The sequence below is a fragment of the Myodes glareolus genome, chromosome 4 (genome assembly GCF_982192425.1).
Source record: "Myodes glareolus chromosome 4, mMyoGla1.1, whole genome shotgun sequence".
Classification (NCBI taxonomy): Eukaryota; Metazoa; Chordata; class Mammalia; order Rodentia; family Cricetidae; genus Myodes; species Myodes glareolus.
In genome coordinates this window covers 12453571-12478976 of record NC_142029.1, presented here as the reverse complement: position 1 = coordinate 12478976, position 25406 = coordinate 12453571, and positions in this window count along the sequence as shown.

Genomic DNA, 25406 nt, shown 5'->3' with positions numbered 1-25406 from the left:
CTTTGGAGGAGCAGGAATAGACTTGAATTCTCTGACCTTTGGTCAAGGTGGAGGAGACTCACGGTTGTGGGCCCCAGAAACCCCTCCCCCTTTGAATTGCTTCTCATGATGTATTTAGTTACAGCAAAAAGAAAAGGTTACTAACCTACCTTGTCTGGTGTTTATGTTGTTCTGGGGAATGTACTCAGGGTCTCTCACATACTAGGCAAGTACTCTACTAATTGAGCTATATCACCATCTCCCCAAAATTAGTTAATTTCCAATTCTTTGATGAGCAATGAGGTTGAAAACTATTTCCTATATCTCTTATAAGACACGAGAGAGAATACTTTGATTTTCCCTTGTCTATTACCCAGAGATATTCTTAAAATTGCAATGGTCTGCAGAGTCCTTGATCAAATAGACAATGTTAATTCATGGCAAATTGGTGACATCAGCATAATTATATCTTATCTCTGACCCTTTTAGTTGCTAAGATTCATGAGTAGTAGTAATAGCCTACATTTATAAAGAACTTCACGGCTTGCAAGTAACAGGGACATGCATTACATCATCCCTTTTAACCCGCCTAAATGTTGAGCATGTAGTCCTGCTATGGGGAAAGGATTGATTGCAAAAAATTCATGACCGTTTGCCTAATGACTTAACAATGAATACAGATGCAAGGAGTGTGGTCCAGGCTTCTGTTGGAAAGCATCTTTCTCAGCCTCTCTCCCACTAGGACTTCAGCAATTTCAAAAACATCATGGTTAACAGCGTGGATCTAGGAAATAGGATAAGCAAATAGAGAGGAAGCTCCCAAAGTCTCACCTCCCCGAAGAGAACTCTATGAGTTCATTTTCCATCATTGTCACGGAATCCATGAAGCAAGGTTTATTTTGGCTCTTAGCTGTAGAGATTTCAGCTGACAATTGACTCCCTGGGTTATGAACCTGTGATGAAGGAGAGTCTCATGGGGGTGGGAACATATGGAAGAGGCTGCCTACTTCATGGTAGACAGGCAGCTAAGAGAAAAAGACAGAAGAAATCAACACTAAGATATGTGCCCAAAGGCCCTACCCCTAGTGACCTCCTGACTCCAGCTTGGGACCACCTCCTAAAGATCCCATAACCCTGAAAAATAGGACACTAGCTGGGACCAAACATTCAACTCTCAAGCTCACATCCAAATGACAAAGATAACAGCAACAAACACTTTGGACATAAGCAAAGAATTGTCTAACTTGCTGAATGTTCAAGTTGTATCTGACGCATGGGCTAGTGGCTAGGACACCTGTTTTCTATTCAGAGTCAGGTGATGGTTAACACCGGCAAACAAGAGCTACAGAATAATCCTATTCTGTGGTTTACGGGGCACAGGATTCCCTTAGTAAACAAATGACCTTCAGTGAAATACAGTATGCTTGGTTACTTCTATTCAGTGTGGGTATAATATTATCTCAGGCCCTTGGAGACTCATTTACGACTACCTTTTTACATGTTTGTCAAACATGGAGAATTCTTCCGAGTTTAACACAACGTTGGTTTGCTGGGACTGAAACTGTAAAGGCAGAAATTGATCTATTTGCAGGGCTGCTGTCAGAGTGATTCAGAATGCCTGAAAGGACCACATTGAACTTGCTCATAAATCAATTGTCATCATAATGGAAAGCAGAGAGAACAAATAGAAGTTTGTAGATTGCTGTGGATGGAGTGGGTAATCAGATGGGCTTTAAAAAAGACAGCAACAGGGGCTGGAGAGATGGTGCAGTCAGGAAAGTCTTGTTATACAAGTGTGAGAAACCAGGTTCTGGTCAAAGCTGGGCACAGAAGCACGTGCTTGTGATCCCAGCACCAGAAGTCACACAGAAGCATGTGTCTGTGATCCCAGTATGGGGACCTGGGTTCCAATAAAAGCTGGACACAGACACATGTGTCTGTGATCCCAGCCCTGGAAGTCAGAGACAGAAGGATCTTACAGCTCAGTGACTGCTCATTTGAGGTGAATCTGTAAACTCTAGGAATAGTCTCAGAAAATAAGGTGAGAATTGTTGAAGTAGATACTTGCTATTGACATCTGACTTCACACACACACACAGACACACACACACAGTGCAAGTGTACCTGCAGGCACCTGTGCACACACCCATTCCTATGCACACAAAGACACACATGTGTGCATGCACATATGCTCATACACACAAGAAAGAGACAGAAATAGAAAGTCAGAGAAAGAGAGAGAGAGACAGAGAGAGACCACAGAGGTTCCATTTCTTCTTCCTTTCTGTCCAAGAAAAGTGAAGAAACTCCACTAAAAGCTACCCACATTTTAAAATGCATTGCAAGAAGCAAAGTGCACATTTCAATCTCCTCCCGCAGCATTTTCCTTCACTGTCGCCCTTTACCTCTCTCAGTCTAAGTCCCTGTGGACCACACTCTAGTGACTGTCCTAGATGGGGTCACTCTTCTGTTTCTTTCATATTTTCTTTTCCAAGCATGTTTCCCTTTAACTGGCATTCAGGAAAGATGTCTTTGTTCATAGCTCAGTTGAACTATCGCTCCCCTCTCTGCAGCTCTCTCTGGTTCCCTCTTTCTGAGGAGACTTTCTCTTCTTCTTCCCTAGGATTCTCCCAAGCTGCCATGGGGCACTTGTCGTAGAGGATCTTGGCTTCCTCCCTGCAGCTTCAGTGAAGGTCACGAGCCAGGGAGGATAATGTGAGATGCCCTTCTGCATGCTGTGAATGTATCTTATTGCCACTGGTTAAGGCCAACAGCCAGGCAGATTATAGCTAGGTAGGAAATCCAAGTGGGGCAGGGAGAAGGTGGAGTCAGGAGATGCCAGCATCCATCAGAGAAATAAGATGTGAGGTAACAAGCCATGAGCCTTGTGGTAAAATACAAACTAACAGAAATGCATTAATTTAGTTGTAAGAGCTAGTAAGTAATAAGACTGAGCAATTGGCCAAACTTTTATAATTAATATAAGCCTCTGAGTGTTTATTCAGGAACTGGCAGGTGGGAGAGAAACCTCCAGCTACAGGGGACACTAGTGGTTTGGATGAGAATGACCCCCACAGGCTCTTATATTTGTGTGCTTAGTCTCCACTTAGTGAATTGCTTCGAAGGATTAGGAGATGTGGCCTTGTTGGAGATGTGTCACTGGGAGTGAGAGCTGAGGTTTCAAAGGTCCATGCTGGGTCCAGTACTCTCTCTGCCTGTAGATCAGGATATAGCTCTCAGCTACTTCTCCAGCACCATGTCTCCCTGTATGCCCCCATACTCCCTGCCATGAAGATGATGGATGAGCCCTCTGAAGCTGTCAGCAGCTCCACTTAAATGCTTTCTTTTGTTAGAGTTGGCATGGTCATAGAGTCTTCTTACAGCAATAGATCAGTAAGTAATTAAGATTGGAAGGAAGTCTTGTGTGCAGGTGCCATAGCTTATTCCATGTTGAATAAAACAGGCTGTATGGTAATGAGCACACCCAATCACCAAAACCATGTTTAAACATGTACCATGTATGTGATTTCCTGTAAAAATACTCCTGAGGACTGGAGAGATGGCTCAGGAGTAAAGAGAGCTCTTCCACAGCAGTAAAGTTCAGTTGTCAGCCTTCACTGGGGCTCACAACTGCCTGTAACTCCAGATCTGGGGATCACATGTACTCTTTTGGCCTTACTAGGCATGCTCACATATGTGGTACATATACACACAGCCAGATGTAGCTGGGTGGTTCATGCCCTTGATCCTAGCTAGCACTGGAGAGTGACACAAGGGCATTGCCATTTTGAGACTGGCTTTGGTTACATAGTAAGCCCCAAACCGACCTAGTCCACAGGGTGAGGGCTTGTCTCAATCTCCACCCACGCAGTCCCTCAAATTTAGAGGTTAGGGTAATTTTCAGCATTCAAAATTTGAATCTTTTAAACCAAATCTCTCCTACACACACACACACACACACACACACACACACACACACACACACACCACTCTTTCTTCCCCAACTCTGCTCACTCTAAGATGAGTTCTCACATGTACCTTCAGGCTAGTCTGGGACGTATGATCCACTATTTCAACCTTCCAAGTACTGGAATTACAGGTTAGACCACACCTGGTTCCCAATCTTCCATTTTAACCTTGAAATTCACCTGAAATAAAAAATAAGACCAATTTAAAAAAATAATTTAGGGCCATACTATTAAGTATAAAATAGCATAAAGAAAAGCTTTCAATTTAAGAAGAGTCAAATTGAAGAACTTTAAATTATATACCAATTAATATTAAAACTTGAATGGACTATGCTAAAATTATATTTATCAGGGGAAGTTTTTCTCTTCAAAGAAATTCCACACTATTTATTTCAATGTCAGTTAAAATTGCAGAAAGCATTTTGTTATGTTTTTCTTAAGAATGTTACTATGATTTCCCCCTAAAAGTTATCTAAAATTACTGTATTTTTTTATGAGACATTAGCACCACTTTGAAGCCTCCAAATGAAAATCAACAGGCTGGGATGGTTTTGCTTAGGCTGAACCCCATCCAGTATTTTTCATTTTAATGTAATTGTAGAAATTCTGTCTCTTTTCTCTAAACTTTGGTTTACCAACTACTTCAGATGCTACTGCCTGAAGTGAGTCTGAATTTATTCAGGAAAAAATAATACTTTCTTTGTCAAAGTCAACTAAGACTATTTTTCTAAACATCAATTACACGTGCCAAATCTTCAGTTCTGTGTTATTTAAGATTACTCCTACTGGTTTCCTATAAATACAGAACTATGCGGTCCATAGATGTTATTTTGTATTGTCTGATGGTCTCTGAGTTGGGATATGCTAAACACTTTCAGGCTTTTCCACTTCTCCCCAACTCTCTTCTCACTCCATAAGCATGTTAAGTCTTGAGGTTTAAAGCATGACTTCAGAGACATCTTCTCAATGAGTTCCTTTGATAGACAACTTACTCCTGGTACGTGCTGATTCATTGATCTCTTTGTCATCTTACTCACTGTAATTACTGTATTATTTCTTTCATCAAGGTTCAATAAATGATAATATTGTGCTTATTCATTTATTTACTTTTTATTGTAATCTCTGATGGCGGCTCTCACAGGGACAGGAGATGTGTCTCTCTTTGGTCATTGCAGTATCCCTAACACCTAGTACAGAATCATGCATAGTCTACACCAAAAATATTTAAATAGGAATGTCATACAAACCACATATATAAGTTTAATTTGTGAGAGACACGTTTGAAATCCAAAGAAACAAATGTAAATTTTAATAAACATTTTATAGATCTTGTTGTGTGATGTTTTACTCTTTTGGCTTTTTTGTTTTTGTTTTTGTTTTTTTTTTTTTTGCTTTTGGAGGGGGCCCATCAACCAGTTCCCAAATAAACCAAACACGGAGGTTTATTTTTAGCTATGACTGCTCAGCTTTAGCTTGACTTGTGTCTTGCCAGCTTTTTTTAACTTAAATTATCCCAGCTACCTTTTGCCTCTGGACTTTTGTCTTTCTCTATTTATGTATACCCTTCTTTATATCTTTCTTCGTGGCTTGTTGTGCAGCTGGGTGACTGCCCCTGATGTCCTCCTCTACTTGTTCTCTTGTTCCTCCTCTTCCTTGTTTCTCCTTCTATTTATTCTCTCTGCCTGCCAGTCCTGCCTATTCTTTCTCCTGCCTTGCTATTCAACTTTTTATTAGATCATCAGGTGTTTTAGACAGCCCCTCCAAAAAATCATAGCTTCTTAGAGTTAAACAAACACAGCATAAACAAAAACAATACACCTTAAAATAATATTCCCCAACAAAATCTAATTTCATTTTAAGATTATCTGATATAAAATTTGTTAGTGAGATAATTTATATTCCTATTGCATTAGAGGTATTCAGCACCCACATTTAATTTACACTGTAAACACAACTCTTTATGGACTTGTCTGTAGTGAGACTTTCTTTGGACCAACCACCAGCATTCAAATAATAACATGGAAACCTTTTTTTTTTCAATTCTTTGAGACAGGGTTTCTCTGTGTAATAGCCTTAGTTGTCCTGGAACTAGCTCTTGTAGGCCAGGCTGGCATCAAAATCTCAAAGATCCACCTGCCTCTGCCTCCCAAGTGCTGGGATTAATGGCGTGTGACACCACCGTCTGGCAAGACTTTTTTTTTTATTATGAAAGTTTGGATTTAGTTTAGGTCTGTTCTCAACTAGTTCTTATAACTTAAAATTAAACTGTTTATATTAATCTAGATTCTGTCACATGGCTTGTTAGCTCTCCTCCATACTGTATGTCCAATTTCCTCTGCATCTCACTGGTATGTCTCCACCTTTCTGAGTCCTTCCCAGAGTTCCTGTCTCTGCCTAGAAGTCACACCCATTCTCTCTTGTCTAGCTATTGGCTATTCAGTTTTTTATTAAATCAATCAGTAGATGCCTTCACAGAGATACTTTTTCACAGTGTACAAAAGGGTTTCCCCACATTTTCCCCTTTTTGTCTAAATAAAAAGGAAAGATTTTTAACTCTAACACAGTAAAACTCTATACAATAAGAATAAATATCAGGTAAGAATTACATTCACAATGTCCAGTCCATTTGTACTTGGCAGCTTTAGAGAAAGTACTCTATTATCTATCCTATCTTGGTAAGTCCAAAGTTTTATACCTAAACCACTTTCTATTTCTAAGGCAACTTGTATTACAAACCTAAAAATATCTTTTTAGACCTTAAAACAGTTTCCTAGATAAACAGCTTAAACTTTTATGTCTCTCAATCTTTAAAATCTTTACATTTTTTGTGAGTTTCTTTATTGAATTTGGTAACAAAGAAAATGGTAAAATTGTAACTATCTAGTCTTAAACCCCATCAGAGACCCAAGAAGAATAAAATATTACCTGAATAAATAGTAAGAACAGAGCAAGCAACTTCCAAAACTATAGAAATGACAGAGACAGCTGACTGCCTGGATAGTCACTCAAGATTCCTCTGAAACATTTTGGTATCCATCTTTGGCCTACAGGCCTAGAATATCTGGCAGACTTTTCTGTGAAGCAGAAAATTTTGAAGGACTATCCTACCTTGTCTTGGCAAAGTTCAGCAGTTGCTCTCTTTTGTATCCCGTTTGTCTAATTTGGACAGCATACCGCCAGCAGCCAAGGCAAGAACAGTTTCTTGTCTAGTGGCTAGCTTTGCCCCATTTAAAGTAAATTCCATGTGTGTTTTCTATGGTGTCCATCATCTTCTCTGAAGTAGATAGGTGTTGCCAAGAGCAGATGTATCTCACTATCATGAAAAGCCTTATGTTATTAAAATATTTAAAATGTTATATTCTGTAGGTATCTGAAGTATTTGAAGACTACCTATCTATATAAAATACATGAGGTTAAATAAAGCTTATTTCTGTCTACATCTAAACCCTGACTACAAATTTGATTGTTATCTTAATTATATTAAACAGTTTGTAATAGAAGCTTTCAAGGACTAGAGCAATTTTAAATAAATTGCATAGATACAACACCTTACAGTATGTTGTAACAAAATAACCTTAAGTTTGTATCAATATACAAAAATCCATACCAATATAAAATATTTGAAACTAAACTTGCCTTATAGTTTAAAAGTAGATTCAATAATCTATGCTTTTACCCTATCATTCCTATACCCACTTTTTCTTCTGAGAAAGAAATCTCTGAATTTAACCTCCTTTGCTTAGTTTTGTCTCTGACCATGACCAATAACAGCTTGCAACTAACCACCATAAACAATGACAAACATCCATAACCCACAGAGTGACCAAAAAACCACCCACCCAACCACCCTCCCTACCTTTTGGGAATGTGGGCATCATATCCTTAAATTACTTCCTGTTATCTTGGGGTGACAGCATCTTTAGGGGACTCTGTGAACATCTGGATAATGGGCAAGTCCTAGGAGAGCTAGCTGTATCATTTGCTGTCTAATCTCTGTGTGATGGAAAAGTGCAGGGCTCAACTGAAGTCCTGGTTGGAGTAGTCTGTGATGCTGGACTATCCTAACTAGCTGTTTTGAAGTTGTCCTGGATGAAGATTTTTGAGGAAATAACAATGAAGGCATTTTGAGATTCTGGGTTACCTGGGCTACTTGTCTTGTCTTCTTTGGTATCTGGTTCTTTTGTCCTGAAAAGAAGCAAACCTTTAAAGGGAACATATATATCTGCATCAACATAGGTATGGAATGTGTGGTGTACATGAATTAGCTAAACACAATTCTCTGCTCTATGTTTGAGAAGATAAAAGACATTTGTCAACTTTGTAAGGTCATTTGAGCTGCATCTCCAAACTGTAATATAAATCTCTATCCATGTCATATGAAAGAATGACGTGTAAAAATAAGTTATGAGGACATTGTAGCAAACAAAATTTATCATGTCTCATCCAGTTTCAGAGCTGTTCCTATAATACAGGGATCAGCATATCCATCACCTGTCTTATAGTTTTTCTTGTTTTTTTTTTGTCCTGCGTGTCTGTAGCCAAGATTTTTAGGAAGTCTCCCCTGGTCAAATCTGATCTTTATTAATTTGAAGGAATCCATGGCTTTTCATTTCATGTGGAAACAAAAGCATAACCTCTCTTACAAAGAAACACATTTCCCGACTTCCACTCTAAAGTTAAGACACCCTTAAAATATATAGAGTGGTTTAATTGAGCAGTTTTTTCCCACAATTCAATGCCTTTCAGCAGCTGTTGTTTTGTGTTCTTTAGTTTTTAAAAATGATAAAGTTAATAAAGCACTATATAGGATATAAGCCTCCTGTGTTATAGTATTCCCAATCCTTAAGTGATTTATTCTTTTTATATTACTTTCCTATCCCTTTAAAGACTTTATTATTTTAAATTATTAATTTTTATGACTGTCCATATAAATTTTCTTCTCTTTCTTTAGCATCTAAGTACATTTTTAAGCATACTGTACCTACTCAGAGGTTTTCTCAGTCTGGACCTTGCTTTCTGTGAGCCTGCAGCTTCCTGATCCTGTGAGTGTAGTCTTAAAGGGTCAGACTACCCATAATGAGGCTCTGCATAGCATTTGGCACGGTGACTGGCTCTGCTCTCTTCATGAGGGCCCAGCAGCCCACTCCACTGGTTTTGGGCTGCAACTGCTGCATGCCTTTCCATGAGAGTCTAGCCTAAGTCTGTGGACACCAGCTGGGAGCCACACCTATCTGCCCCAGCTCTGGGAAGTTGGTGGGCCAGTATTGCATCAGGTGTTTCTACCTAGCACTGACTAGCATTCCTGTTGTTCACAGGCCCTGTGCTTGGATATGTGTGCCTCCAAATTGGACACCAAGTATACTCAGACCTTCTTTGGACTGCCAACTCTGAATAATGAGATGGAGACTTTTTATTAATTATGAAAGCTTGACCGTAGATTAGGCTTGTTTCCAACTAGCTCTTTTAACTTAAATTAATCTATTTATATTAATCACTGTTCTATCATGTGACTGGTTACCTCTTGTCCATATGTACATTCAATTTTCTCTACATCCCCACCTCTCGGATTCTTTTCCCGAGTTCCTATTTCCACCCAGCATTCCCACCTGTCCTCTCTTGCCTAGCTATTGATCATTCAGCTCTTTATTGAACCAACCAGAAGGTGTCTTGCCAGAGACACATCTTCACAGTGTACAGAAGGATTAACCCACAATGCTAGTCATTTTTCTTATGATCAGTAGCCATATTTATAGCTAGTTTCTTCCATGTGTGGGAGCATGATTCTAGATTTTCACCACATATTTGTTGGGTGCATTCAAGTTACAGTCTATTGAAATTATGCATGTGACCAGTGTCCCTGCAGATTTCATTTATCCTTTGCAAGTATGTTCAGCTTCTGTGTGTTTCGTGGCTGAGAGATAATTCTTGCTGGATACAGAGGATTATCCTTGGATTCTACAGTTTCATTTTTTTTTTTTTTTGCTCAGAGAAGTAAAAATACCTATGAATATTGTGTTTTCTTCACCCACACAAGAAAAGATCTGAATAGCCTAAGAATGGTTGATGCAGACACAGAAGAGCTAAGCTCCTGAACTCCCTGAAAATCAGGTTGAACCTAAGACTTTGTCTGAAATCACCATTTTGGTTTTTCCTTTCCCTTCCATGTTATATCTCCTTCTCTTTCCAGTGCTATCAGCATTTCCCTGCATATTTCTCCAGATGTTTTGTTAAGAAAATACCTGCTGATAAATCTTTGGTTCTGCCTCTGAAGTACTTAGATGGTGAGGTCCTCCTCACACACAGTCATCACTAGTGTACAGGCAAGGGAGGAATGGATTCTGTGTTGGGAAGAGCCATCATGTTACTGTATTTTCTTGTCTCAATTACAGGGCACCCTCAGACATATTTTTAAAAATGTGGTAAGTTTAAGTGTTTTCTCACATTCCTGCCTCCCATAGCAACGACTGTAACTTTTCTTGTGTGTTCTTGGATACAGTTCTTAAATTCATCACATATTTATAAATATATTAGTAAACTACGTGTGCTTTACTTTCTTCCTTCTTCCCTTATATTTTTTGAGATGGTATCTTCCTATTTTGCCCATAGTAGCCTTAAATTTATAACCTGCCTGCCTCAGCCTACCAAGTGCTGGGATTACATGCATATTGTACCATTCCTGGCCAGGATATGTGTGAGTGTGTGTGTGTGTGTGTGTATGAATTTATTTTATTCCTTTCCTTTTATAGTTCTGTATTTTTATGAATTTTAAATGCGTTCATGACTAATTATTTATCTTTACGAATGCAACTCAATATATTTTATCAATTAAGTATACATTTCAAATCACTTTTATTCCCTTTGTCATTTTAACTCTTGTCTAGCCGCTCCCTCTAGGTCTCTGATAAGACTATCCATATAAGCTCTTGACAAATTACATTGGCCATAGCTATGTAGGTGAAAAGTAATTGCAGTTTCTGAGTCTAAATATGTCTTAATTAAGGTTATTATTGCTGTGATAAAATACCATGATCAAAAGCAACTTGGGAAGGAAAGGGTTTAATTTACTCATGTTTCCATAGAAGAGTTCAACCCTGAATGCAGGTAGGGAAGGAACTTAAACAGGGCAGGAACCTGGTGGCAGGAGCTGATGTAGAGTCCATGAATGGGTGCTGCTTACTGACTTGCTCACCATGACTTGCTCAGCCTTATGGAACGCAGTACCACCAGCGGGGGGATAGCACCACCCACAATGGTCTTGCTTACCAATCTTATAAAGGCATTTTCTCTGTTGAGGTTCCTTCTGCTCAGACAACTATGATTTTATTGATATTTAACTAGGCAACACAAAATGGTCACATATTCATTTTTATTCTTATGAGTTGGTCTCATTATGTAGCTTAAACAGGCCTCAACATTTCATCTCCTGAGGGTTAAGATTAGAGGCATCCCCGGTAGGATATATATTCTTCAACTGGACTCCAGTGTGGTCCTATATGTGCCTATGCTAATGTACAACTGCATCTGCAGGAGAAGATCTGGGGCTTTTACTGGCATCTCAAAGGCACCTATGGTAGTCAAGCATTAGGATCAGCTGTGCAGGCATGTACTGTATGATGTGTTTTGTTTACATACATGCAGTTTCATCTTAGCAGCCTTAGATTAGTAATTAATTAACTCTCAGTTCTCCTACATGCTAATGATCCAGAGACTGGGACCCAGCCTCACCCCTTGCTAATCCCCATCCCCTGCTACCTAGTTCAGCAGGGCAGGAAAGCAGCCCTTAGTGTCTTTCTTTTGAAAGTTGATTATGTTTTCCATTTTGTATTTATGAATTCTCAGTGGGGCTTATTTAATATTCTCCTGCTTCTGCTTTGACCCTCTTCTGCTTTGATCTTGGGGAACTTAAGGACAAAGATCTTCCTCCATCGAGATGACACATAAATCACTTTGGACCAGTTTACAAACTTAGATGTACTGGGCAGGCACCAGCCTGGGTGACAATACCTCCTCGTGCTATGCCCTCATTTGAGCACAGATTCTGCTGGCCAGCATCCTTTATACTAAATCTGGAGTGTTAGCCACACATCTGAGGTCTTTATTCTTGGCCACTTCTGTTCAGAATTCTGAATTAATTGCCAAGTTTCTTGAAGTGGTGAGTGGCCACACTACTTTTACTTAGCCAATGAAATCACCCGTTCCTGTCATCAATATGCTTCTAGACAAAAAAAAAAAAAGTGGCCTTTGTTCTCCTTGCCTGGGAAATGTAAAGAGTGCCTTGGGGGGACTGGAATGTCCATGGCAGGGCCCACTGATGGGCTGGAGTATAGTGTAAAACATTGTTCTATAGGTAAGGAAACTGAGATATACACAAATATGTAATAAAACTATATATTTATTCTACTATAAGTGACTTCCAAAATGATTTCTCACAGACGGAGAAAAAGAAAAACTTGCTTAGTGAGCTCTGTGACTTCAAAAAGGGCCAAAGAAAACGTGAAATGGAAGTCGGCACAGTTTTCTATGCTCCAGAATTCTGTATATTCTAAAGGTAGAGCAATAGATTTGAAAGTCCTCACAGAGTGCTGATTCTCCTTCCTGGACATAGATATCAGAACGAGATGGCTCAGAGAGCAAAGGCATGGTGTCAATCACTGTTCTGCTCAAACCCACTCCCAGTGACACACTTCTTCCAACAAGGTCACACCTACTCCAACAAGACCACACCTCTTAATTCTTCCCTCAAATCTCACCAACTGGGGGCTAATCATACAAAATTGTAAGTCTGTGTGTGAGTGTCATAGCCACTCGAACCACCAAAGGTGCTAGCCACCAAGCTTGATGACTGAAGTTTGAGTTTTAGATTTCACATGGCAGAAGGTAAGAATGGATTCCTTCAAGTTTTCCGCTAACCTCCACATGTCCAATGGGGTACCTGCAGATACACTTCTCCCAAATAAATAAAATTTTGAAAAGGAAGTTTTAGTGCTATTGTCAGATGTACAGCAATGATTATGCGCCTTCCCATCTATCCTGCATAGAGATGAACTTCCATTCTGATCTGGATCAGAAGTCTGGGTCAGGAGAACTCTTGGTCCTTTTCTGAGGTACAGGCATGGGAGCTCACAGTTAGCTGCACACATTCCTGAAGTCAAGTATGCACAAGTCCTTCCATGGTAAGATAGCTCATTGTGTATAATCTCAGAACAATTCCAGGCATCCCTCTGCTGCAGTCTCCCGCTCTGCCAATTAGAAGCAGAGCAACGAACAAGCAAAAGTCTATCAAATGCCACAGCTTGAGTGCACAGATGTGAAAATGAAATTATAGAGCGCCAAATTCATGTGAAGTTTGGCGGCTTATGGTGGAATCATTGGACTATAATTACTTTGAAATTGATAACAATATTGTAATTACACGCAGAATTATAAACACACCCCAAGATTATGCTGAGTATAATCTAACATGAAGATTATAGTGGCTTCCAAAAAGATTTATCACAAGCAGAGACAAAAGCATGCTTAATGAGCTTGGTGACTCCGAAGATGCTAAAGGAAGTGTTAAATGGAAGCGATGTGACTGCTAAGGACCGAATCTCATCCTCTGGAAATTCATATGCTGAAGATCATCAATCCTCAAGGTCACTGAATCAGGACATAGGACACTACAGGGTAAATAAGGTTCTATGACTGGGGTTCTATTCAGAGAGGACTGGTAACTTATCTAAGGAATACTAGAGGCTGCTCCAGCATACAGAAGGAAAAGCCACAAGGAGAAGAGATCCAGGGAAAGATCCCTCACCAGAGACTAGCCCTGGTGGCACTGTGGTCATGGACTTTCACTCCCAGAATTGTGGAAAAATAAATGTCCAATGTCTAAGTCACCCTATTGGTAGTAATGTTAGAGCAGGCAGAGCCAACAATAAAGCAAAATTTTGATTGAATAACTCAAAACTTCTCAAGAAATCTGCAAAGTCATTTCAAGATATAGGCAGGGGATTTCAATAGCGGAGACCTGTGGGGCTCTGCAGGGCTGGACACAGTGGGAACGCTGCAAGGAGTGGGCTGCTTGTTTGTCCCGGCCACCCAGAACCGAAATAATCACACAGAAACTATATTAATCAAAACACTGCTTGGCCCATTAGCTCTAGCTTCTTATTGGTTAATTCTTACATCTTAATTTAACCCATTTCTATTAATCTGTGTATCACCATATGGCAGTGGCTTACTGGGTAAAATTTCCAGCATCTGTCTCCAGAGGATCCAGGGCATTTCTCTGACTCTGCTTTCTTCAACGCAGAATTCAGTTCTGACTTTCCTGCTTACCTAAGTTCTACCCTATCAACAGGCTAAGGCAGTTTCGTTATTCATTAATGCTAATCACAGAACACAGAGGAGACTCCCACATCAGGGAAACATTGCATAAACTATGGACTCACCTTCCTAGGGCACAGAGGCAAGCCCTGTTAGATTTGCTTTTTGGAAGAAAACCAACTAGAATTAGGGGAAAGTTACACAGAGAATTCAAATCTAAATGTAAAAATGAAGAGAAAACCAAGTGCCAAGGTCCAAGATAGACTCTAAAAATCCATGGATATTTCTCTTTATAAGAACATAAGCACATAGGGAATAGGGTGACACGTTTTATATTTGGTGAAACATAGTTAAATACAACCTGAAAGAAAGAAGGTACAGAGAAAAATCTTTACTAAGAGAGAGAGAGAAAGAAAAGTAGCAGTAATTTCCAGTAGAGTACAGTGAGACTTTAGGAGTTTCACCTTCAAGAGTTGTGAGATTCTGTGCACTGTTGTCTTGGTTTATAGGATGTCTGTGTGCCGGAGGGACAGGAGGATGAACAAAGCATACTCAGACTGTTTCTAGAAATAAGCTTCATGACCATCATTTGATCTCTTCCAAGGCCTGTTGGGATAATAATCTCTACAATATTCTGACAAATGAGAAATGGGAGCTAATTCTCTCCCCACATTGTCTTTGGGACTGAAGAACAGAAATCACCTCAGTCAATAGCTAACAAGCAATCCTCTATCTCTATTCTTTTCTTTAAGGATGAAAGGTATGCATACATTTAAGGTTCACTCCTCAGTGGGAAATGCATAATCTGGCCATGAGCACATTTCTGGAGAGCTCACAGACGTAGACGTGAACCTACTACTGCCCTCTATATTTTTATCAGTAACCATACATATAGTGTAGTACAGCTCTCAGAGCTCATTGAACAAATTTCTTTGAGCAGTGCATGGTGGTCAACACAGAAACTCACCACTTGTCAAAATGCATAGAACTAGTGTCAGTCACAAACGAGACATCTATACTTAACCCTCATTGATGGGGAGCTTCATCCAATCACATTCTGCTTAGGGTGTGTCCCTCTGGGGTCACACAAAACAAATAAAAGATCCAGGTGCGCTTGCCACTTCCTCTTTGCCCCCTGCGTTCTTGGATCACTGGGACCCTGGTTTTCTAAGTTTTCCTTTCTTCTGTTTATTAAAGCTAAATCTTTTATATTAAGCTAGTCTGGTTAATTTTTAACTACCAATCAACCATGCCCTTCACCTCATGCTCAGGAATCATCCTAGAGGAGGGGTGGGAGCAGTGTGAGAAATGGGGGTCAGGCTAGACTGAAGCTAAACAGTTCTCTGTACACAACAGAACATCTTCACACATGAACTCCCAGCAGCTATGGGTGCCTGCCCAAGACCTGCACAGGATCAAGCCAATCAACATTCTAGTGTGGATTGAGAAGGGGTTCAGCCTCCCCAAAGTGGCTTCAGGGGCAGGGAAAGTCAGTTTGCTTAAGCATATGGCTTCTGATAGTTGACTATACTCTAGTGAATGTTCCTAGTCATGAGTTATAAGTAGCACAAATCGAACTTGTGAATTATTTAAAAGGAAATGACAAATGTTAGGAGGCATGGGAAGGTGGGAAGCAGATCTGCCATTGTTAAGGGAGTGGAGGTGAATATGACTATGACATTGTGTGGAATTTTTAGAGTTAATGAAAATATTGTATTAAGAAGAAGAAAAAGAGGATAAGAAAAAGGTGGAGGAGGAGGATAAGGAGGAGGAGGAGAGAATTCAGATAGAGCAGAGCTTGCTGAAATTTAACAGATAAATTTATACCTTCAGAACCCAAATCATGACACAGTTTTGCCAACAAAGAGTCCTCATCTCTTTCATCAAATGTCAACTCAAGTTTGGTGTGGGAGGGCCTTCTGTATATGTGTTGTTTTGTTGATTAACAAATAAAGAAACTGCCTTGGCCTGTGATAGGGCAGAGGAGTGCTAAGCAGGTAAACTAAATTGAATGCTGGGAGAAAGAAGGAGCCGCCATGGAGCCTCCAGAGGGGAAAGACATGAGCTGGAACCTTGCCGGTAGACCACGAGCCTCGTGGTAAAATATAAAATAATAGAAATGGGTTATCCATAGATATAAGAGCTAGCTAGCAATATGCTTAAGTGTTTGGTCAAGCAGTGATTTAAATAGTATCATTTCTGTGTGATTATTTTGTGGTCTGGACAGCTGGGAACAAACAAGCAGCCTCCTTCTACACTGGTTGATTTTGAGAAGAAGATACTTGCTTTGTCTATTTTTATCCTTTTCATAATAAAAGCAATAATAGAACCTTCATCCAGTGATGGATGGAGACAGAGACAGAGGCCCACATTGGAGCACTGGACTGAGCTCCCAAGGTCCAGTTGAAGAACAGAAGGAGGGAGAAGATGAGTGAAGAAGTCAGGACCGCGAGGGATGGTCCACCTACTGAGACAGTGTGCCTGTTCTAATGGGAGCTCACCAAAGCCAGCTGGAATGGGACTGTTTGACCATGTGATCAAACTGGACTCTCTGAATGTGGTTGACAATGGAGGCTGACTGAGAAGCCAATGATAATGGCACTGGGATTTGTCTCTACTGCATGTACTGACTTTTTGGAATCCCAGTCTGTTTGGCTGCACACCTTCCTAGGCCTGGATGGAGCGGAGAGAGCCTTGGACTTCCCACAAGGCAGGGTACCCTGACCTCTCTTAGAAATGGAGGGGGAGGGGAAGTGGGAGAGTGGTGAGGAAGTGAAAATTTTGAAGGGTATTATTTATCAAGCAATAAAAATAAAAAACAATCACAGTGTACACTAACTTGTGTTTACTGTCTTTGCTCAGCTTTAATTCTGTGGGCTTATCTACTTGGGTGGACACATTTTGATGCTTTGTTCTGTCTTCTCACCTACTTCCTTTCTCCTAGGGCCATGCTTAGCCCTTTGCCTAGGAGATTTTGCATTCCTGATTTTCCTGGTTTTACCCTACCATGTCCAGTTGCCTTATTTCTTCCCAAAGACTTCCTAAAATGGCTATTTGTCTGATACTCGTGAACTGTACACATGAGCAATTTCTCGATGGAAAAGTTAGTTCTCATTTATATAAATATAGACAGAATTGGTGATGGTGATGAACCATTACAGACCTACTCCTGGTTCCTGCTAGCCTTTCAATCCTGCTGCTATTTTACAAACAGGTACTCTGAAAAAGTCTAGAAAGAGGTTGTGGGATCCAGGACAGAGAATTTCTTCTGTTTCAGTGAAGGAAAGAGTGAGACAGAGATCACCCCTGCAGAATTTGGAGGCTTTCCTCTGTCTCCTCATGGCCTGCCTGGATGAGTTTGATAGAGTCTTGCTTTCACAATCTCTTTCTCCAGTTTCTAATGAGTGATAATTACTACATCCCTAGCCTTCTATCTCACAAGCTCACTGCCTCAGAGTACAACTATTGGAAAACTTTAGGTGTTACAATGAATTCCTTGAAAACCAGTTCCCGACAAGACAATGAACTATTTTCTGTCTTTTCTTTCTGATTTTTTTCTCAGCATATTAGGGGCATAAAAAGGGAAGGGATAATAAAATGCAGGTGCCTTATTATAAATACATAATAGCAAAATGACAGGTAAGAAGCAATTGTTCTGAGAATAAATGTTAAATAGCAGAGTCACAATGCTAATTTCCAGTGTTCACAGTCTTTGGGGAAACACACAGAATTCTAAACATGGACGAGCTAGCTTCTTGCATAAAGAGAAGCATGGCATTGCAAAGCCGGATGCACTCACTGGTGGAAGAGAATAGTGTAGGCTGTGACTCAGAAGCTGCCCTTGGGCTTTCTGACTTCCTATCCTTGCTGAGGATGAATGGGATAGCCTCCACATGCAAACAGTGCTTATTAACACAGATCAACTCCAGGAGCTCTGGGCTTATCTGACCCCATGCCAAGAGAGCAGTAGACAACAATGTATGTGGTGCCTTGGGTTGGGGTCCCTTGAAATAAAACTCAGGAAAGAATTGTGTGCAACCAATGCATTAAGGAAGTGCTTCTAGAGGGACCATGAAAAGAAGCTGGGGAAGCCAGGATGGGGAAGAAGAAAGCAAAGGCACACAGTGTCAACCCACCAGAGGCTCTTGAGGCCAACTGTACCACAAGACAGTGCTGACACTTGGAGATGCAGGAAACAAGAGGCTTCTCTTACACATTTATCTACCTGGTGTCTGCCCGAGAGAGGAGAGTGTAAATCTCTTGACATGCTGACTTCTTTTGGTGTAGGTAGATGGGATGGAAGAAGGCTTATGACAGTTGTGAAGCAAATGTTTGCTGTTCAGAGCAAAAGTGTGCTAGATGACATGCTTGCATATGTGCAGGGGTGAAAAGAGTCCCAGGCACATCGTCATAGAGCAAATGTACTGTTTGTTTGTTTCTAAGAGAGTGACAGCTAAGGTGATGGGGACATACATTAAGAATCGGAGCGAGGAGACCGGCATAGGGACAGCATTGTGATGACTTCCAGGTTGACTACTGAAGCAGGAGTAAAGAGGGAGTCAGGTGTAGCTCACCAGGCTCCTTGACAAGACCTAGTACTTAACAGGATTGCTGAGATGAGTCAAAGTGCTTCTCTTAGGAGATGGTGAGACCCTGCCATAATGTCACAGCCGGGAAACACAGTCCAGGTCCAGACTTGGAACCCCTGGAGTGAGTCTGTACCCTAAGAAATTGGAACCAATGAGATGTCCTTCTAACTCCAACTTGTCTGCCTCTGCTCAAATCTGAGCATGCCATTCTAGTGGGGGTGGGCTGTGAGGGGGAGGATGGTGGGATTCTTGCCACTTAGAACTGGCGCTGATCCTAGGTTAGCAAACAAGTAAGACATTCCCAAAGCCTAGACCTGAGGATTCCTTTCTGTTTCTCCTATGCACCCCAACCCTTCACAGTCGAGGGCTTCGTATTCATTGCTTAAAATTCACTTTCACTATGACTTTTCCCTTTTCTTTCTACTCAATTTCTATTTATGTCTGGTCTACTTATGATACCTTTGATTGGCGGTCTAAAGGTCCTGAGGAGCAATTTTGCCACAATAGGTAAGCAATTTTAGGAAAATTCATTTCGGACATACTTATTGAATGTTTCTCTATATAAGATAATTTATGCCAAACCCTAAATGATTCATAAAGTATCTGTTCTGATCATTCTCCTTGAGGTACACAGCATCAAGAGAAGTTTTGTAGCTCTATCTTAAGCCTAGAAATAGGGAGTCTCCTGAGGATATGCTGCCTAGATAATTTAATAAAGGCCCTCTTTAAATAGCTAGGCACAAATTTACAATACAGGGCACAAATATTGCTTGAGGCACAGTTCTACTAAAATCTACTTATTTTTCAATTCTGTATTTCCCTTGTCAAAGCCCAGCGATTCTACCAGAAGTTTCTGCGCACTCTATGCTAGTGATCATTCATTTACAGGAACACGAAGACAGGGAGTGGAGAGAGGCATTGGAAGAACGAGGACGAGTTCAGCCTGGGGGATTTTTCCTAGCTCTGCCTTGGGGATCCCAAGTCAGAAATTTGTTCTTTCAGCTGGTGTAGATCGACACAAAAGGGTAATAGAATCTATTTTCCAATGTGACTGCTGGATGACAGATGTCTAGGGAAAAGTAACTCCATCTCTCCCTTTTCCCCAGTAAAATGTTCACTTTAAATTTCTTTTTTTTAAATTATTTATTTTTGAGATAAATATAATTGCACCACATCTCCCTTCCCTTTACTCCCTCCAAACCCTTTCATATACCTTTTCCTGTTCTCCTTTCAATTCATGGCCTCTTCTTTACATGGATTGCTATTACATGTATATATATACATGTAATATATATATATATTATATATGTATATATATGTGGATTGCATATAGACATGTAATATATGGATTACATATATAATCCTAAACACAACCTGCTTAGTCTGTATAATGTTACTTGTATATATGTTTTTCAGGGATGATCATTTGGTATTGGACAGCCAATTGGCATGCTCTTCCCTAGGGAAGAATATCTCTTCTGTTCTCACCTTTCCTTAATTGCCTGTTACTTTTTGTGTAGGGTTGAGGTCTCATGGTCTTTCCTTAGTTCTCTTCAACATGCTTGTTATTGTTGTCCTTGCTCAGCTCGTGTTTCGGTAGCCGTGTTGGCAAGACTTTCTGAGTGTAGCTTCTGACATCAGTAGCGGAGGACAGCCTCATAGCAAACTCTGTGTTCCTCTACCCCTTAACTGTCTGCCTCTTCTTCCACAGTGATACCTAAGCCTTATGTGTAGAGGTGATGTTGTTTGCATAGCCACTGGGACTGGGCTCCTTTTCCAAATGGATCCCTGAGCCTTATGTGTAGAGCTGATGTCATTTGTGTGTCCGCTGGGACTGGGCTCCTCTTTCACAGTGATCCCTGAGCCTCATGAGTAGAGGTGATATTTGTGTGTCCGCTGAGACTGGGCTCCACAGCTCTGCATCTCGATCAGTTGCCGTTTTTGAGACAGGCTCTCTCACCCATCCTGGAGTTTGCAGGGTGTACTAGACTCACTGGCTAGTATTCTTTCAGATCCTCCTGACTCTGCATCTTTAAGCTTGTCTTCAAGCCCGGAAGTTTTCTTTCTGCGTGGTATAATCTATGGTCATGTTTTCCATAGAACTTTAAATTTGGCTTATTGAAAATTCCATTTCTAAGATTTCCAGTTACTTTAAAGATTCTTTCCTGTGCCTGTTCCAATCTTGGCTTGTCTTTGCCACTTCCTTCAGCCAGTCATTATCATTTTTGGGAACTCACTAGTCATTTAAAAAATGCTTTGTGGAGTGATTTTCCCTAGCATCTCATCCATGTTTTGTGGTTGGACATATATTTCAACATTTCTACACATCTTCTTAAATTTTATTTTAATTTTTATTTTGCATATGGGTGTTTTGTTTGTATATACATCTGTGGATCACATCTGTGCCTGGTGCCTGTGGAGTCAGAAGAGGCCATTAGATCCCCTGGAACATGAGTTAGAGGTGGTTTTGAACCACCATTGTGAGTTCTGGGAATCACATCTTGGTTCTGTAAGAGTGGCAGATGCTCTTATCTGCTAAGCCTTCTCGCCAGCCTCAAGAAATATGATTCACAATGACCGAGCTGAGTCACATCTTAGCATTGATGAGAAGACAGTAAACAGTAAATCCACCTCAAACCAAAATCAGCTGTAACTGCAGTGACTTATCTGGAGCTCTGCATTGGGGCCTCATCGGCTTCAACTTCTGGGTCCTCCTGCTTCTTATTGGTCTTTGGTAATGAGCATCTATCTTTCTCGTCTGGATGAGGAGTCAGAAGTTGGTCCTCCACTGAAGTGTGCTTACTCCATATTTCCTTTCTTCATGTGTCCAACACCTTTCTGTCTCAAACACTTGTCCATGACAGAGAAACTTCAGTCAACACACTTGTTTGCATAGGTAGCATGCAGATTTAATCTGGAATTTCAAACAAAACACCATTTTCAATTAAGCTCATGCATTCATTATACTGGAGTATGTGTGTCTATTCTCTTAGCAAGACTTACTTTCCTAGCCCAGTGAGCATGTGCTCCCTTACAGTTGCCAGGGAGACTAACTTTTGCTGGCCCTCTCAGGCATTGCTGCAAGCTCTGATGGGCCCCCTGTGTGCACTCAGAGAAACCATTCACTTGGCTGGTTTTCCACTGGAAAATAGAAACAGTAATAACAGGGACTGCTGCCTCGACTCTTCTTCCTCTGGGACCCGAAGGAGAGAGAACTCGCTTCCGGGGAGTTGTGGGATGGCTGTGACTGTTTCTTGACTCACTGTGGGAAACCGGTTAATATCAGGGATGGCTTTGGGGGAAAGTGATACAACATATACACTCTGAAATCAGTTCTGAAGTAGATCATACAAAACAAATTAAGAAGCTTTCAGGTGATGCTTAAAACGCATTAAAACTGTCATTCCAAGGCTGTGGGGATGGTTTAGTTAGTAACTTGCTTGCCTTGCAAACAAGAGGACCTCGTTTGTTGTCCAGAACACACATAAATGCTATACATGGTGTGTGTGTTTTAATCATAGAGCTTGGAGGCAGGGGCACAAGGACCTCTGGTGCTTGCTGTCCTGCTAGTTTTATCTAATTGGTGAGCTTCAGACCAATGAAAAGCTCTGCATTGAAGTGGGTTATATCTTGAGGATGACATCCAAGGTCGTTTTCTGGCTTGCATGTGCATTTGCACTGGCATGTTTTCAGTAGACACATACATGTAAATATATAGAACATTATGAACAGTACAGATGATTGCTACCATCACAAAACTAATCTCTGTGCAGGTGACATCTTGGGCAGCACTGATGGACTATGTGTAAATTGTGAGATAAGCGAAAAACAACAAAACCAAAACTGTGTGGCTGGAGAAAGAGAGTTCAGAGCTAGTGAGAAGCTTCCCCATGAGGCTTCAGGCAGAAGATATTAGCACTGAATCCCCCCCCCAAAATAAACTGCACCACATCTGGATAAACAGTAATTGGGCAGAATGTTACTGGATACCATCAGCTGGGTTAGAAACTCACAAAACACAATCACTTAATAATGTGTCAAAACGGTGGCATCCCAATATAGAATTGTTCCAAATTCCTGGCATAACCAGGAGTACACAGCCAGGAGCCTTTTCTGTATCTAGGACTGAGGGTAACCCCCAGAGTCTCTGCCACCAACTAATAGTTATTGTTGTAATGATCAAAAGTGTAAGGTGTGAGAACGGTTCTGTGTCTCATAAAGGGCTTCATCATAGGATGCCACTTGTACATGGCATCTCTATTTTTTTCCTCCACACTGCTGGGGGAGTTTCTGGAGTAACAGGAGTCTCCAGAGGGGAGGGATAGTAAATGAGACACATTAATAAAGAGGCTTCTCAGAGCAGGACTAGCTAGTGCCTTTTAGTGTGCTTCCTGATCGTGGTCCATTAACTCATCAGGACAGGCAACTTTTGTTTCTCATGTTTCTGTCACCAGAAACCATCGTCTAGTTCAGGACGATGCATGAAGTCCAATAAGTGCTAATGAGTCACTGAGAGAATCGAGGAGACAGTACCCGAATTGCTAGTATGTCTCTTAAATAGAGGGAGAACACAGTTCTCTTTCTTTGGGGTGGACTTACCCAGAATTTAGTGCTCTGGAAAGCGGTAAGCATAGCATTAATTTGGATCCTACTTGTCTCATTGCCTGGGAAACCATGTTTAAGTTCTAACTCCCATAGTATAGGCTGTGAACTGGTGACCGGCCGGTAGCTGGAAGTACACTTCCTACAGTGACGCACACTTCAGTGCAGACGGACAGGGTACCCACCACATGTTTCTCTGCACTCTGAGCCCTCTTTCCATGGCTTTCTTATGTCAACACCTTCAGAATAGGGTCAACACTTAACAGAGTCTCAGGGCCCATTCCTACAAGATCTGCATCTTGGTGAGACATAGGCAAAGCTGATGTTTCAACTGTTACAGTGTTAGTGGGATATGTCCCTCAGAGCCACGTGTTTTGAACTGATGGTCCCCAGCTGTGCTGCTGATTTGAGTGGATGTGGAGCCTTCGGGAGCTGGGACCTAGTCAGCGTAAGTGGGCTACTGTGAGTCAGGCTATAGGGGCTATAGCTAGTCCCTTTTATTAGCTACCCCCACCATAAGGACCTTCCCACCGTGATGGGCTATATTCCTTCAAACCGTGATTCAGAATAAATTTTCCTGCCCTTTAGATGCTACTCCCAGATATTTTTTTTTTCACAGAAAAGAGAAAGTAACTAGTAAGTCAGGATCCTCTTAAGTAATTTTTCTCTTTATGCTGTTTGCACTTGCCAAGCTAAAACAATATATTCTGGAGCTGTAGTGGTGGCTCAGTCAGGCAAGTGCTTGCCTTGCAAACCTAAGAATATGACTCACATTAAACAGATAAAACCACTGGGCATTATGGCACGGGCTTGTGAGGTGGGGACAAGTGAGTTCTTAGGCTGGTAGCAGCCTCATTGGCTAGTTCTGGGCCAATGAAAGGTCTTGTCTGTTCTTATTCTTTAAGGTAGACAGTGCCTGAGGAGCAGATTCTTGGCCTCCATGTGCACACACATGTACACACACACACACGCACACACACACACACACACACACACACTCCATCCCCTTTCACACTAGTGTATACACTAAGATTCAGATTTCATGGCATGAGATGAGCCCATCTTGTACTTGGAGGAAGGATGCTGGAGGGAAAGACCTGGACTTCTAGACATGCTGAAAATATCACAAAAGAGGGACCCGTTCCTGTTTCTGTCACTGAATGCTGGAAAAAGCACTGGGCATGTGCAGCAGAAGAAGGGCCAGTGAATAGCAACAGGCTGAAACCGGAGCACGGGCTGAGCGGGGTGCATCTATTTTTGGCCCCGAGCCCGTTGAGTGGAGATTGGCGACTCTCGGTACCACATGATGGCTGCTGAGTGGGGTCTACGGCAGGAGTGGCACTTCTCAGCCATTTGAAAAACAACCTCGAGTCTCAGCGCAGTGGTGCTGAGCCTGGCAAAGCACTTTTCACTGTATGAGCCAAGGACATTCGTTGTTACTCCTCATGTTCTAACTGGGATACGACACTTAAAGTCCCTCGCCTTTAGCATAGTATCAGTCTCACAAGAGAGATTTGATGGTCATTTTTTCAGAACTACACCACAGGTGACTCAAAACGGATTGGATGATGACCCTGGCTACAAACGGTCTATCCAGCTCTGTGTGTCTTCCTTTCAGTGTATCACACTGTCTCGAGCTGCACAGTGCTCACTTTAGACGCCTCCGGACTCTGCCTCTTCTTGGTAAGTTGTTGCTTATAACTACCCCCTTCAGTCCTCAGGTAAGAGTGTAGACTTGTTGGGGAGTCTGCATATTTTCTAGAAATCTCTGTAAATGTTTGGTTTTGTCATTAAGCAATAGCACTGCTGGGCAGAAGGTACTCAGTGCTAGACAGCCACCTTTAAACCCGTTCACCAAAGTTTCCACAGATATGTTAATATGGGTTTATGTCCTGCAGTCATTCAGTCCCAAAGGCACACACAGAGGCCTCCATTAATTTTAAACTGGTTGGCCTATTAG